Raw genomic sequence first — 13,139 nt, forward strand, 5'->3', positions numbered from 1 at the left:
CAAAAAATCATGTCAATCCGTTGCTCCATTGCGACGTGATTGAAGGACAAACCAACAAACAAACACACTTTCGCATTTATAATATGGGTACTGATTCGTTCGAAAGTTTTCGTTAGCATGTCCCGTACACTCTACATCTAATAACACAAGCTCTACGCTTAGATGGAGGGGAAAGGGGAATATTAGTCATTTAACATGGCTAATATTCTTAAAAAAAAAAAAAAAACCGCGGTTTGTACCATGCAGTGAGCGACCTGTCTAACTGGAAGGTGAAATATAATTCCTAAATAATGACTTCTCACGCGGCATTTTAACTTTTTGTGTCAAATTTTTGATATGTCAAAAGTGCGAATTTTGTCCTTATTTTAAAGGTGAACCGTACTTTTGACATGACAGTTGACCAATAGAGTTAAAATGGCGCGTAAGAGGTCTTTTTGTACGGACTATACATACATCAGTTAGTTTGATGTTCCTAAGCCGGGATTACCCCGGCTCAGTCGACTCCGTCATCCCAATTCTCCGCTCCAACTCCCTCGATAAATACAAAACTTATCGAAGATGTTTAGATTCACTTAAACACACCTTTTAGGAGGGGTTCATTCAAATCCGGGGACCATCCGATGTTGATAATTGCCTTATTTTTGTCCTGAGGACCGACTTCAGCGAATAAGGGTACCAATGATACTATTAATGTATTAAAACCAGCCAAGTGCGAGTCAGGCTCGCGCAATGAGGGTTCCGTACTACAGTCGTATTTTTTCGACATTTTGCACGATAATTCAAAAACTATGATGCATAAAAATCTATTTTAGAATGTACAGGTGAAGACGTTTCATATGATACCCCACTTGATATAGTCACTCACTTCGAAAGTTGAAAATACTAATTATTAGTTCATGACCACATTTTAATTTTTTTTGTGTGATCCAACCCTAAATTCACGGTTTTCAGATTTTTCCCCAAATGTCAGCTATAAGATCTACCTACCTGCCAAATTTCATGATTCTAGGTCAACGGGAAGTACCCTGTAGGTTTTTTGACAGACAGACAGACAACTAAGTGATCCTATAAGGGTTCCGTTTCCACATCGCAATCGGGGTGGGGACGCCTTGCACACCAGCAGTGGCGTGCAGCTTATAGAGGCATAAACGCACTGCTTACCCTCATTGTAATAAATCAATGCTTATTTTTCATTATAACCTGCCGTAAAATAAGTTCATACCTAAATGCATACCCTGGCTTGAACTCCTGTGCACGCCACTGCACACCAGCCAGCCCACGTGCTAACCCGGTGCGGGCGAGCGCGGATGACGTGCGGGAGTGCGGGGCGGCCCCCGCCCCGCCTAATTGCTATCTCGACCTGTCGCGAACTATACGGTGCATAATACGTTCGTACGTAGGTAATTGAAACATCATAATTTTGAGGAGATCCGTAGGAGAACTAGAGTAACCGACACAGCTCAACGAGTTGCGAGGTTGAAGTGGCAATGGGCAGGGCGTATAGTTCGTAAAACCGATAGACGTTGGGGTCCCATAATACTGGAATGGCGAACTCGCACCGGAAGACGCAGTGTTGGACGGATGACATCAGATGAGTCGCAGGGAGCCGCTGGATTCAGGCGGCGTGTGGAAGTCCCTACAAGAAACTTATGTCCAGCTGTGGACGTTTATGGATTGATGATGATGATGATACTAAATGACATATTCATGCACTGTTAAGGTTAATTTGAAAAGTTCCACAGGAGCCTCGGGAGTTTTGAATAAAATCTACATAATTTTGATATGTAGATAGAGACACCAGTACCTATAGTATGTTGGAAACGCTTCATGTTATAAAGATGGGGTCCACCGACCACCACTAGATCATAATGAACAATAAGCAATCTCCTCGACCCGAGCGAAGGACTCCCGCTCAGGAAAGGATGAGGTTATTGTAAGCGTATGAATGGCTCCATTGTGCCCGCACCATTGTGAATGGAGCAGAATGGTGCCTTCACGGACACTAGCTACACTCAATTTTGGGGTTCTTTATTTATAAAATAATCTTAGCTAGTAGCTACCTATACCGCCGTGCACTCATACCTACGCTTTACTGAGCATTCCCCATGAACTCATCTGTATGGATTTAATTTTTTATGGCCTTTAGCGTTCCTTATTTTTTTTACTAGCTTATGCTCGCGACTTCGTCCGCGTGGACTACACAAACTTCAACCCCCTATCTCGCCCACTTAGGGTTGAATTTTCAAAAACCCTTTCTTAGCGGATGCCGACGTCATATTGCTAATGTGCGTACCAAATTTCAGCCCGATCCGTCCAATCAGTCAGTCAGTCACCTTTTCCTTTCATATATTTAGATAATGTTCATTAGTATAATGTCATTGCATGAGGGTTTTCTGTTCAACAGCGTCCCTGAGTAAGAAAAAGATTTTTCTAAAATACTTCCTGAGCGAAGCTGGTTAGCTAGTAATGAAATAGGCCACGAATAAAATTATATAATGAAAAGCTCCACAAATTGTAGACAATTTACGATAAATTGCGAAGCGGTTGGCACAACCGTGGAATGCAATACTGGCATCGGAGTGCGAGGACAAACGAGCAAAGTCCACCTCAAAGCTACGCTCCTATTGATAAGGTAAAAGCTGTGATAGAGGCCTAGCTATACTAGGGTCATTACGAACGTGCGAACTGGGTCATAAATAATTTTTAACAGACCTCTCGCTTGTACTTAAAGGCATTATGGAACTGGAACCCGATGCTCTGGTGTTGCGTGTAACAGCAACAAAAGGATTTGTCGATAGTCGATAACAGACTTAAATAACAAGCGCGCATACTTTTTATCTGCGTCAGAACGGCATCTCTTTATCGAGGATTCCATCGTACAAGTAATAACACTATGTTATTTAAAAAAAATTGCAAAGCCACCACTTTGAAATTTATTATATTGGTTTTTAATATAATATTTAGGCAATAGAAATACAGTCTATGCAAATTTCCTCTCTATCTATTACGGCTGACGGAGATTCGAATCCTGCCGGTTTCGTAATTTTTGATATGTATTCAAAATTTATCTAAATATATAAAAGGAAAAGGTCACTGACTGACTAACTGACTGGCTGACTGACTGATCTATCAACGCTCAGCTCAAACTACTTGAAGAACCGGGATGTAATTTAGCATGCAGATAGCTATTATGACGTAGGCATTCGCTAAGAAAGGATTTTTGAAAATTCGACACCTAAGGGGGTGAAATAGTGGTTTAAATTTTGTGTAGTCCACGCGGACGAAGTTGCGAGCATAAGCTAGTTAGAACTATAACATAACTAGTTGCGACTTTGTTCGTGTGAAAAACACACACACACACATGAATTTTCGCCTTTATAATATTAGTAAACTAAATAAAGCTTCTGTAAAGCAAAATGAGATCTACGAATTAAATTTGAGTCTCGAATCAAATTAGAATGCGCTGCAGCATTGTCTGGTAAATACATTAACTTAGCGGTACAATGGGGATGATAACATAATAGGTACGCGAATTGTTTTCTGTGTAGGACTTTGTGCAGTGGAAGCTCTATTCTTCTTTTGTTTGATACACTCACAAGTGAGCCAACCTCTAGCAGGCTATATCTTCTTCTTCTCTTCTATAATATAAAAATGAATCGCTAAATGTGTTGCTCATCGCAAATCTCGAGAACAGCTGAACCGATTTCGCTAATTCTTTTTTTATAATGTTGAAAAAATGAAAAAAGAATTGACTGTTGGGCGGAAGGAAGTTCGCCGAGTCAGCTAGTTTCTAAATAATTTTAAATACATATCATAAATTGCGGACTGGCAGGAATCGAACTCGCATCTCCTGGGATCGCGCCTGGCGCTCTGACCACTAAGCTACGGCACGTTTGCTGCCATTGACAAAATATGTGATATATGTATGTTCACTCAGTACTGAAGCGAATGTTAATTCTCTAGCAGGCTAACCCACTATAGGCCACTCGTCGTTCAGTGGCGTATAGTAGCCGGCAAGAAATATTGTACATCGACCTTTAGAAAGACACTTCGGTTTCGTAGAGCGATGTCTCTGTCTCTCATACATATACTTATGTTACGTTTTGTCAGTCTCAACGACAGAGACAACGCTCTACGAAACCGCTATCTCTTTCTAAAGGTACAATATTTTCTGCCGGGTACCATACAGTGTTTGACGCCAGGGTATTTTTATTTAATTTTTTTACAAATTATAGTTAAAGTTTATTTAATGGCAGTTGTTGCATTTATAAGATGACTAGCTTACGCTCGCGATTTCGTCCTCGTGGGCTACACAAATTTCAAAGCCCTATTTTACCCCTTTAGGCGTTGGATTTTCAAAAGTGTTTTTTGTGTAGTCAACGCGGACGAAGTCGCGAGCATAAGCTAGTCTATACTAAAACTTGAAGCTTGTAACCTAAGAGCCAGCACGCGCTGGCTCTGTCTCTCTACAGCCTCATCCTATAATTACCTACTATACAAATCATGCCCGCGTGGAATGGTGCCAAAAATACTGGCTGCATTTCCGCGCTGGTGGTCCAGTCTGATCCGTTGCGCAAAAAAAGCCAGCCCTTCTGTCACCAGATGAGGCTATTATCGCGTTAAAATGTCTCATCATCATCATCATCATGATCAACCCATCACACTCTACAGAGCATGGTTCACTACAGAGCACGAGTCTCCTCTCAGAGTGAGAATGGTTTGGCCATAGTCTACCACACTGGCCATATGCGCATTGGTAGACTTCACACACCTTTGAGAACATTATGGAGAACTCTCAGGCATGCAGGTTTCCTCACGATGTTTTCCTTCACCGTTAAAGCAAGTGATATTTAATTACTTAAAACGCACATAACTCCGAAAAGTTAGAGGTGTGTGCCCGGTATCGAACCCACGACCACCGATTAGAAGGCGGACGTCCTAACCACTAGGCTATCACAGCTTTCTAAATGTCTCATAATAAATATTATTGAGGGAGTCAATCTATAAAGTTTCAAATAGGAGCATAACCGAAAACTCAACAAGTGTTTGGAATTAATTATATAATAAGTAATTATCGTTTAATATGTGGTAATTTTTAATCTTGTTTATAAACATTTTAATTGTATTTTTTTGACTAATAATAACTTGTAAAATTAATTTATGTTTTATAATTTAATAGAAATACAATCTTTATTTATAAAATCATTAATAATAAATAATTCAAAAATAAGGTTTCATCTAAGAAAAGAAAAACGAAGTTAACTACATTCTAACACAATAAAATATAAAACATGAATGATTACTAAGTATTTGATTATTGTTTACTAATGGAATATACGAATATTGTTGTAATGTACAAACTTACGTATTAGAAATAAAGGCTTTTTTATATTTTATTTATTTTATTTATGTGGTAAGAAATGTGTACAGAAATGAAAAAAGGTTATCCTTCGAGCCGGACTCGAACCAGCGACCTATGGATGACCTAAACCCTTCTACAGTCCACCGCTCTACCAACTGAGCTATCGAAGGCTTATGCGGAAACGGCGAGTTTTCAGGATATATACATGCCCCTGAAAATGTAAAAACAGTGATAACTAGATTATTATACAAATAAAAAATCAGTCAAATGTGAGTCGGACTCGCACACGAAGGGTTCCGTATAATCATACAAGAATTAACACTTTCTATTTTATTTTTTTAATTTTCATGGAGGCTACTTGGAAAATTGATGTTATTTATTGTTATAGTGGCAATAGAAATACACATTCTGTGAAAATTTCGATTCTCTACAAAGTACGGTTCACGAGATACAGCGATATAAAGGAACCCTTATACGATCACTTCGTATAAGGGTTCCTTTTTCACAGACAGACAGATAGACAACAAAGTGATCGTATAAGGGTTCCGTTTTCCTTTTGAGGTACGGAACCTTAAAAACGCACATAACTCTGAAAAGTTAGAAGTATTGCGATCGAACCCTGGACCCCGCGAATAGGAGACTGAACTCTTAGCCACTAGAATAGAGCTTATTTTTCTAGTAGAGCTTATTTTTCTAAAGCAGTCCGTAAATCCGATCCGCAAAGTCCCTTGTTAGTGTTCGCTCAGTTGCAATAGCTTCAAATAATTTTACAATAATATAATATACAACGTGATACTGTAGTGCAATTTTCCGTAGTGATATTTTATAGGTCGAGACCAGCACAGCTAATTCTGTTGGGCAAACTAACTAAGTGATTGATTCAGTTATGCGAAAATCAGAGTGGTTTCTGAAAATCGGAGGAGACTCGTGCTCTGTGTAATGTGTTTGCCTACCTATATCCGACATGTTCGCAGGAAAAACCTGCTAAGCCTTGTTTTTATTATGTACCTGTATTCTACACCCAATAAATATAAGAAAGTAAGCAGTCGAAAGCTGCCATAAACTTTTTCATAAGGTGATATTATTATCAATATTTTATGGTATTTATGAGTCGTAAACGCAAACGACTCTAGCTGGCGGAATGTTACATATTTACTACCTCAGCGTTTATTGCATGCGTAGTATAGGTAACTTTACTTGTAATTTCCCTTCTCTGCCCAACTCCGCGTCAGTGGGGACGCACCCTAAATGAGACTATTTTTGACGTTTGACGACCTCCCTGGCGCAGTGGTTAGCATCATCATCATCATCATCATCATCATCATCATCAACCGATAGACGTCCACTGCTAGACATAGGTCTCTTGTAGGGACTTCCACACGCCACGGTCTTGCGCCGCCTGAATCCAGCGGCTCCCTGCGACTCGGCTGATGTCGGCCGTCCACCTAGCGGGGGGTCTTCCAACACTGCGTCTTCCGGTGCGAGGTCGCGATTCCAGCACCTTGGGACCCCAACGTCTATCGGTTGTACGAACTATGTGCCCTGCCCAATACCTATTGCCACTTCAATGGTAAGCACTATGGTCTTATTAATGGGAAGTCCCGGGTTCGATTCCTGGCAGGGGTTTGGAATTTTATAATTTCTAAATTTCTGGTCTGTTCTGGTGGGAGGCTTCAGCCGTGGCTTGTTACCACCCTACTGACTAAAGCTGTGCCGCCAAGCGTTTAAGCGTTCCGGTACGATGCCACGTAGAAACCAAATACAAACTGTCATACGCCTTCCAGGCTAGCCCGGTCTCATCATAGACTGCATCATCACTTACCACCAGGTGAGATTGCAATCAAGGGCTAACTTGTATCTGAATAAATAAAATGAATATGTATTAGGATCGCTAAAGGTCATCAAAAACTAAAATTCATGTAGATGAATCCATGGGAAATGCTCAGTAAATCGTAGGTATATGTGCACGGTGGAATCATCATGATCAATCCATTGCCGACTCACCACAGAGCACGGGTGTCCTCTCCAAGTGAGAAGGGGTTTGGCCGTAGTCTACCACGCTCGCGCTGGCCAAATGCGGATTGGCAGACTTCAGGTGTTTTTCTTCACCGTTAAAGCATATGATATTTAATTAATTAAAACGCACATAACTCCAAAAAGTTAAAAGTGCGTGCCCGGGATCTAACCCCCAACTGCCAATTTGAACGTGGAAGTCCTAACCACTAAACTATCACAGCCAAGAATACATAGGTACACATAACAGGAGAAATATCTCCCCTTTTGCAAAGTCCCGAATGTCAATATAATATCTTGCATAATATTTCAATGTTATACATCCTCCTGTATTAGATAAGCTATAATATCATACCAAAGACATGTCGTAAGCCAAAATAGTTGGTTCTACTTAACAGCCCTTTCACACGACGTCCAGTTTTTTGCAGGATCCCGTTTGATGGCGAATGTGTTTATATGCTAGCGCACAATGAACTATGCGAACGCTAGCATACACACACATTCGCCATCAAACGGGATCCTGCAAAAAACTGGACTGCCGTGTGAAAGGGGGGGTAGCTGAATTTAACGTGGTTTTTCTGGGTTCTGGACAGGTTCTTAAATGTTTTACAGTTATAGTCTGCTAGAAGGTGCCAGTTCATCGAGGGATTTATAAAGGAAAAGGTGACTAACTGATTGACTGACTGATCTATCAACGCACAGCTCCAACTACTAAACGGATCGGTCTGAAATTTGGCATAGAGATAGCAATTATGACGTAGGCATCCACTAAGAAAGTATTTTTAAAAATTCAACCCCAGGGTGCAATAGAGGTTTGGTATAGTCCACGCGGATGAAGTCGCGAGCATAAGCTAGTTTTATATAATATTGTCACTATAACAACGTCGTTGTGTAGGTATGTGAAGGCGACAAGACAAAATATTTTGAAAAAAAAGCCCATAGTATCAACTAAGGGGGGCACATTTTATGCATTACACATTCTACGTCTATGTCAGCCATAGTGCGTCTTTTAATCAAGGGGGTTTTCGAAGGGGGGTTTCGAAACCTAAAGCCTCCAGTGTGAATTAAATACAGGACACGTTTTGGTGAAGTGAGTGTTGTAAAGTGCTTCCCCTCATAATGTCGTTAAGCTCGTCAGTTCTCACATGAAGCTGATTCTCCTGGGCGGTGGCGGTTAGTGCCAATTGGATTACTGGAGACGTCGCTTAGCTCGATTAGCAGAACATCCTTTATCTAACAGTGTTGGACGTACATTTTAATTTTTAAATTTGTATAATCTACCGAATTATAATATCTTCGCTGTGCAAGGGAAGACGACAAGACATAATGTTCTGAAACCAAAAGCCTCCAGTGTGAACTAAATACAGGACACGTTTTGGTGAATTGAGTGCTGTAAAGTGCCTCCCCTCATAATGTCGTTAAGCTCGTCAGTTCTCACATGAAGCTGATTCTCCTGGGCGGTGGCGGTTAGTGCCAATTGGATTACTGGAGACGTCGCTTAGCTCGATTAGCAGAACATCCTTTATCTAACAGTGTTGGACGTACATTTTAATTTTTAAATTTGTATAATCTACCGAATTATAATATCTTCGCTGTGCAAGGGAAGACGACAAGACATAATGTTCTGAAACCAAAAGCCTCCAGTGTGAACTAAATACAGGACACGTTTTGGTGAAGTGAGTGTTGTAAAGTGCTTCCCCTCATAATGTCGTTAAGCTCGTCAGTTCTCACATGAAGCTGATTCTCCTGGGCGGTGGCGGTTAGTGCCAATTGGATTACTGGAGACGTCGCTTAGCTCGATTAGCAGAACATCCTTTATCTAACAGTGTTGGACGTACATTTTAATTTTTAAATTTGTATAATCTACCGAATTATAATATCTTCGCTGTGCAAGGGAAGACGACAAGACATAATGTTCTGAAACCAAAAGCCTCCAGTGTGAACTAAATACAGGACACGTTTTGGTGAATTGAGTGCTGTAAAGTGCCTCCCCTCATAATGTCGTTAAGCTCGTCAGTTCTCACATGAAGCTGATTCTCCTGGGCGGTGGCGGTTAGTGCCAATTGGATTACTGGAGACGTCGCTTAGCTCGATTAGCAGAACATCCTTTATCTAACAGTGTTGGACGTACATTTTAATTTTTAAATTTGTATAATCTACCAAATTATAATATCTTCGCTGTGCAAGGGAAGACGACAAGACATAGGGCCGGTTGTTTCAAACCATTGGTCTTCGTAAGATACGTTCGTTAAAATTTAACAGACGTAGACGAATTTTAACATCTGTTAATTTAAGAGCGTTGCTTCATTATACAAAAAACTGTTCGTCATTGTTATTCTGGTAACGAAACTAACCCTAAAAATTAACTTACTTTTCCGTATCCGTTTTTATGTCATTTTATATTAAATTATATAGTTATTGATATTGCTACTTCGCATTTAAAACACTTTTTCTTTTTTAAAAATTCTCTTTCATCTTCAAAAAAACTACCATTAAAAGCATTGAATTCAATTGATTCCATTATAATTTGTAAATAAAATATTCCGTTTGTAAGAAGTATGAAGTTACGAACTGATTTGACGATCACCAATGGCGCCAGCACTGGTTAACGTAAACGTAACTTTTTAACGAACGTTAGCGCTAATAGATGCTGAATCAACGCTTTTTCTTTTCTTACGTTCGTTAGCGCCATATTTAAAGGTTACGTGTCCGTCAAAATTTGTTGAAACAACCGGCCCATAATGTTCTGAAACCAAAAGCCTCCAGTGTGAACTAAATACAGGACACGTTTTGGTGAATTGAGTGCTGTAAAGTGCCTCCCCTCATAATGTCGTTAAGCTCGTCAGTTCTCACATGAAGCTGATTCTCCTGGGCGGTGGCGGTTAGTGCCAATTGGATTACTGGAGACGTCGCTTAGCTCGATTAGCAGAACATCCTTTATCTAACAGTGTTGGATGTACATTTTAATTTTTAAATTTGTATAATCTACCGAATTATAATATCTTCGCTGTGCAAGGGAACACGACAAGACATAATGTTCTGAAACCAAAAGCCTCCAGTGTGAACTAAATACAGGACACGTTTTGGTGAAGTGAGTGTTGTAAAGTGCTTCCCCTCATAATGTCGTTAAGCTCGTCAGTTCTCACATGAAGCTGATTCTCCTGGGCGGTGGCGGTTAGTGCCAATTGGATTACTGGAGACGTCGCTTAGCTCGATTAGCAGAACATCCTTTATCTAACAGTGTTGGATGTACATTTTAATTTTTAAATTTGTATAATCTACCGAATTATAATATCTTCGCTGTGCAAGGGAAGACGACAAGACATAGGGCCGGTTGTTTCAAACCATTGGTCTTCGTAAGATACGTTCGTTAAAATTTAACAGACGTAGACGAATTTTAACATCTGTTAATTTAAGAGCGTTGCTTCATTATACAAAAAACTGTTCGTCATTGTTATTCTGGTAACGAAACTAACCCTAAAAATTAACTTACTTTTCCGTATCCGTTTTTATGTCATTTTATATTAAATTATATAGTTATTGATATTGCTACTTCGCATTTAAAACACTTTTTCTTTTTTAAAAATTCTCTTTCATCTTCAAAAAAACTACCATTAAAAGCATTGAATTCAATTGATTCCATTATAATTTGTAAATAAAATATTCCGTTTGTAAGAAGTATGAAGTTACGAACTGATTTGACGATCACCAATGGCGCCAGCACTGGTTAACGTAAACGTAACTTTTTAACGAACGTTAGCGCTAATAGATGCTGAATCAACGCTTTTTCTTTTCTTACGTTCGTTAGCGCCATATTTAAAGGTTACGTGTCCGTCAAAATTTGTTGAAACAACCGGCCCATAATGTTCTGAAACCAAAAGCCTCCAGTGTGAACTAAATACAGGACACGTTTTGGTGAATTGAGTGCTGTAAAGTGCCTCCCCTCATAATGTCGTTAAGCTCGTCAGTTCTCACATGAAGCTGATTCTCCTGGGCGGTGGCGGTTAGTGCCAATTGGATTACTGGAGACGTCGCTTAGCTCGATTAGCAGAACATCCTTTATCTAACAGTGTTGGATGTACATTTTAATTTTTAAATTTGTATAATCTACCGAATTATAATATCTTCGCTGTGCAAGGGAACACGACAAGACATAATGTTCTGAAACCAAAAGCCTCCAGTGTGAACTAAATACAGGACACGTTTTGGTGAATTGAGTGCTGTAAAGTGCCTCCCCTCATAATGTCGTTAAGCTCGTCAGTTCTCACATGAAGCTGATTCTCCTGGGCGGTGGCGGTTAGTGCCAATTGGATTACTGGAGACGTCGCGTCGTTTAGCTCAATTAGCAGAGCATCCTTTATTTGACAGTTTTAGACGTAACATTTGAATTTGTATAATCTACTCATGATGGTTTCAATAATAATTATACATAATTCGGGATGCCTAAACCATAGCCTAAACTTTTGAAATTTTCTCGAAGAATCATGTAAATTGCGGCACAGTTTTGACTGCAATTTAGGCCCAAAGTTAGGATTTTCATTTGTATCAAAGATTACATGGATATAGACACTTTTCTGTAAATTGAAAATGAAATATAAATTATTAATTTCTAAATTTTATCAGAAACCTTTATTTTGATGCTAATTGGAAAATCCCTTTCAACCGAAAACGATAGAGGATTTCATAACACACCCGAACCGAGTTTTTCACTTTACCTTTTATTGGAAAACTTTTAATATTAGGAGACGAGCAAAGTTCACGCCACATCCGTACTTTCTCGTTCCAGTTCCAAGAGTCGCCATTCCGTCCTAACTCTAACCTAACTCCCAATAGATGCTGTGGGAAGTCGCAAATTGTCACAGTTTTTCAAGGTTTTATCACCGATTTTAAATTAAAAAAAAATTTTAAATACATATTCTTCCCATCAAAAATCCATAGCACCTCGCAACACGTTTTAGTTTTGAAGTGTTCATAGTTCTCATTGAGTCTCAAGTTCATATTGAGCTCAAGATTTTCAAGGCAATTTAATCAAGATTCTTTAATTTGGAAAATTGTGAAAATCTTAAAAAAATTAGGTGTTGTAAAAATCCTGTGGGAACTCTGCCTTGTAGGGAATTGTGTAAAGAATAAGTCTCTTTGATCTATTTTAACTATTTTTAAACCTTTTTAGCTCAGGGAATTAAAACTAAAAACGTCTCAACACATTTCTATTTCATTTGATGACTTTATGCATTTGTAGAGCGTAATTTTTCATGTGATTGGAAATGCGTTCAATACACTTGTACCTTGAGACGAAATACAACCACCTCTATTCGCTGCTCACGCATTGCAGGCTGGTTGGACACGATATTCGATTTTGGAATCAATTCGAAATTCTGCTAGTAGGTACTCTGGGAGGCGAGAACTATTGATTCCCACACAGATTAAATATTCAATCACCATTCTAGCACATTGGGACTCCAACGTACATCGGTTTTACGAACTTAGTGTCCTGCCAATTGCCACTGCAGCTTCGCAACCGGTTGAGCTATGTCCGTTATTCCGATTGTCTTACACATCTGCTCATTTCTGATTTAATCACGTAAAGTAACTCCAAGCATAGCTCTCTCTATCGCTCGCCGAGTGACACTGAGCTTCCTCATAAGGCCGTGCATAAGGCCCATAGTTAGCGACCATGTCTCGGATCCATGTCATGACTTTGCTCAAACTTAAAACGAAGCAGATTTATATAAGAGGCATAATATCTGACAACTGACTGATATAT

General features: G+C 39.5%; 1 protein-coding gene and 1 non-coding gene across 2 annotated transcripts in view; one reads left to right on the top strand and one right to left on the bottom strand.

The window, feature by feature from the left end:
* Positions 1-13,139, top strand: part of LOC117995429 (carboxyl-terminal PDZ ligand of neuronal nitric oxide synthase protein) — a 160,746-nt gene that overhangs the window by 55,381 nt on the left and 92,226 nt on the right. The gene's annotated exons all lie outside the window — the stretch shown is intronic.
* On the bottom strand, positions 5,447-5,532 carry TRNAY-GUA (transfer RNA tyrosine (anticodon GUA)). Its single transcript is given in 2 exon segments — positions 5,447-5,482; positions 5,496-5,532. It is a non-coding gene; the product is annotated as a tRNA-Tyr (tRNA).

The sequence above is a fragment of the Maniola hyperantus genome, chromosome Z (assembly GCF_902806685.2).
Source record: "Maniola hyperantus chromosome Z, iAphHyp1.2, whole genome shotgun sequence".
NCBI classification, from domain to species: Eukaryota; Metazoa; Arthropoda; class Insecta; order Lepidoptera; family Nymphalidae; genus Maniola; species Maniola hyperantus.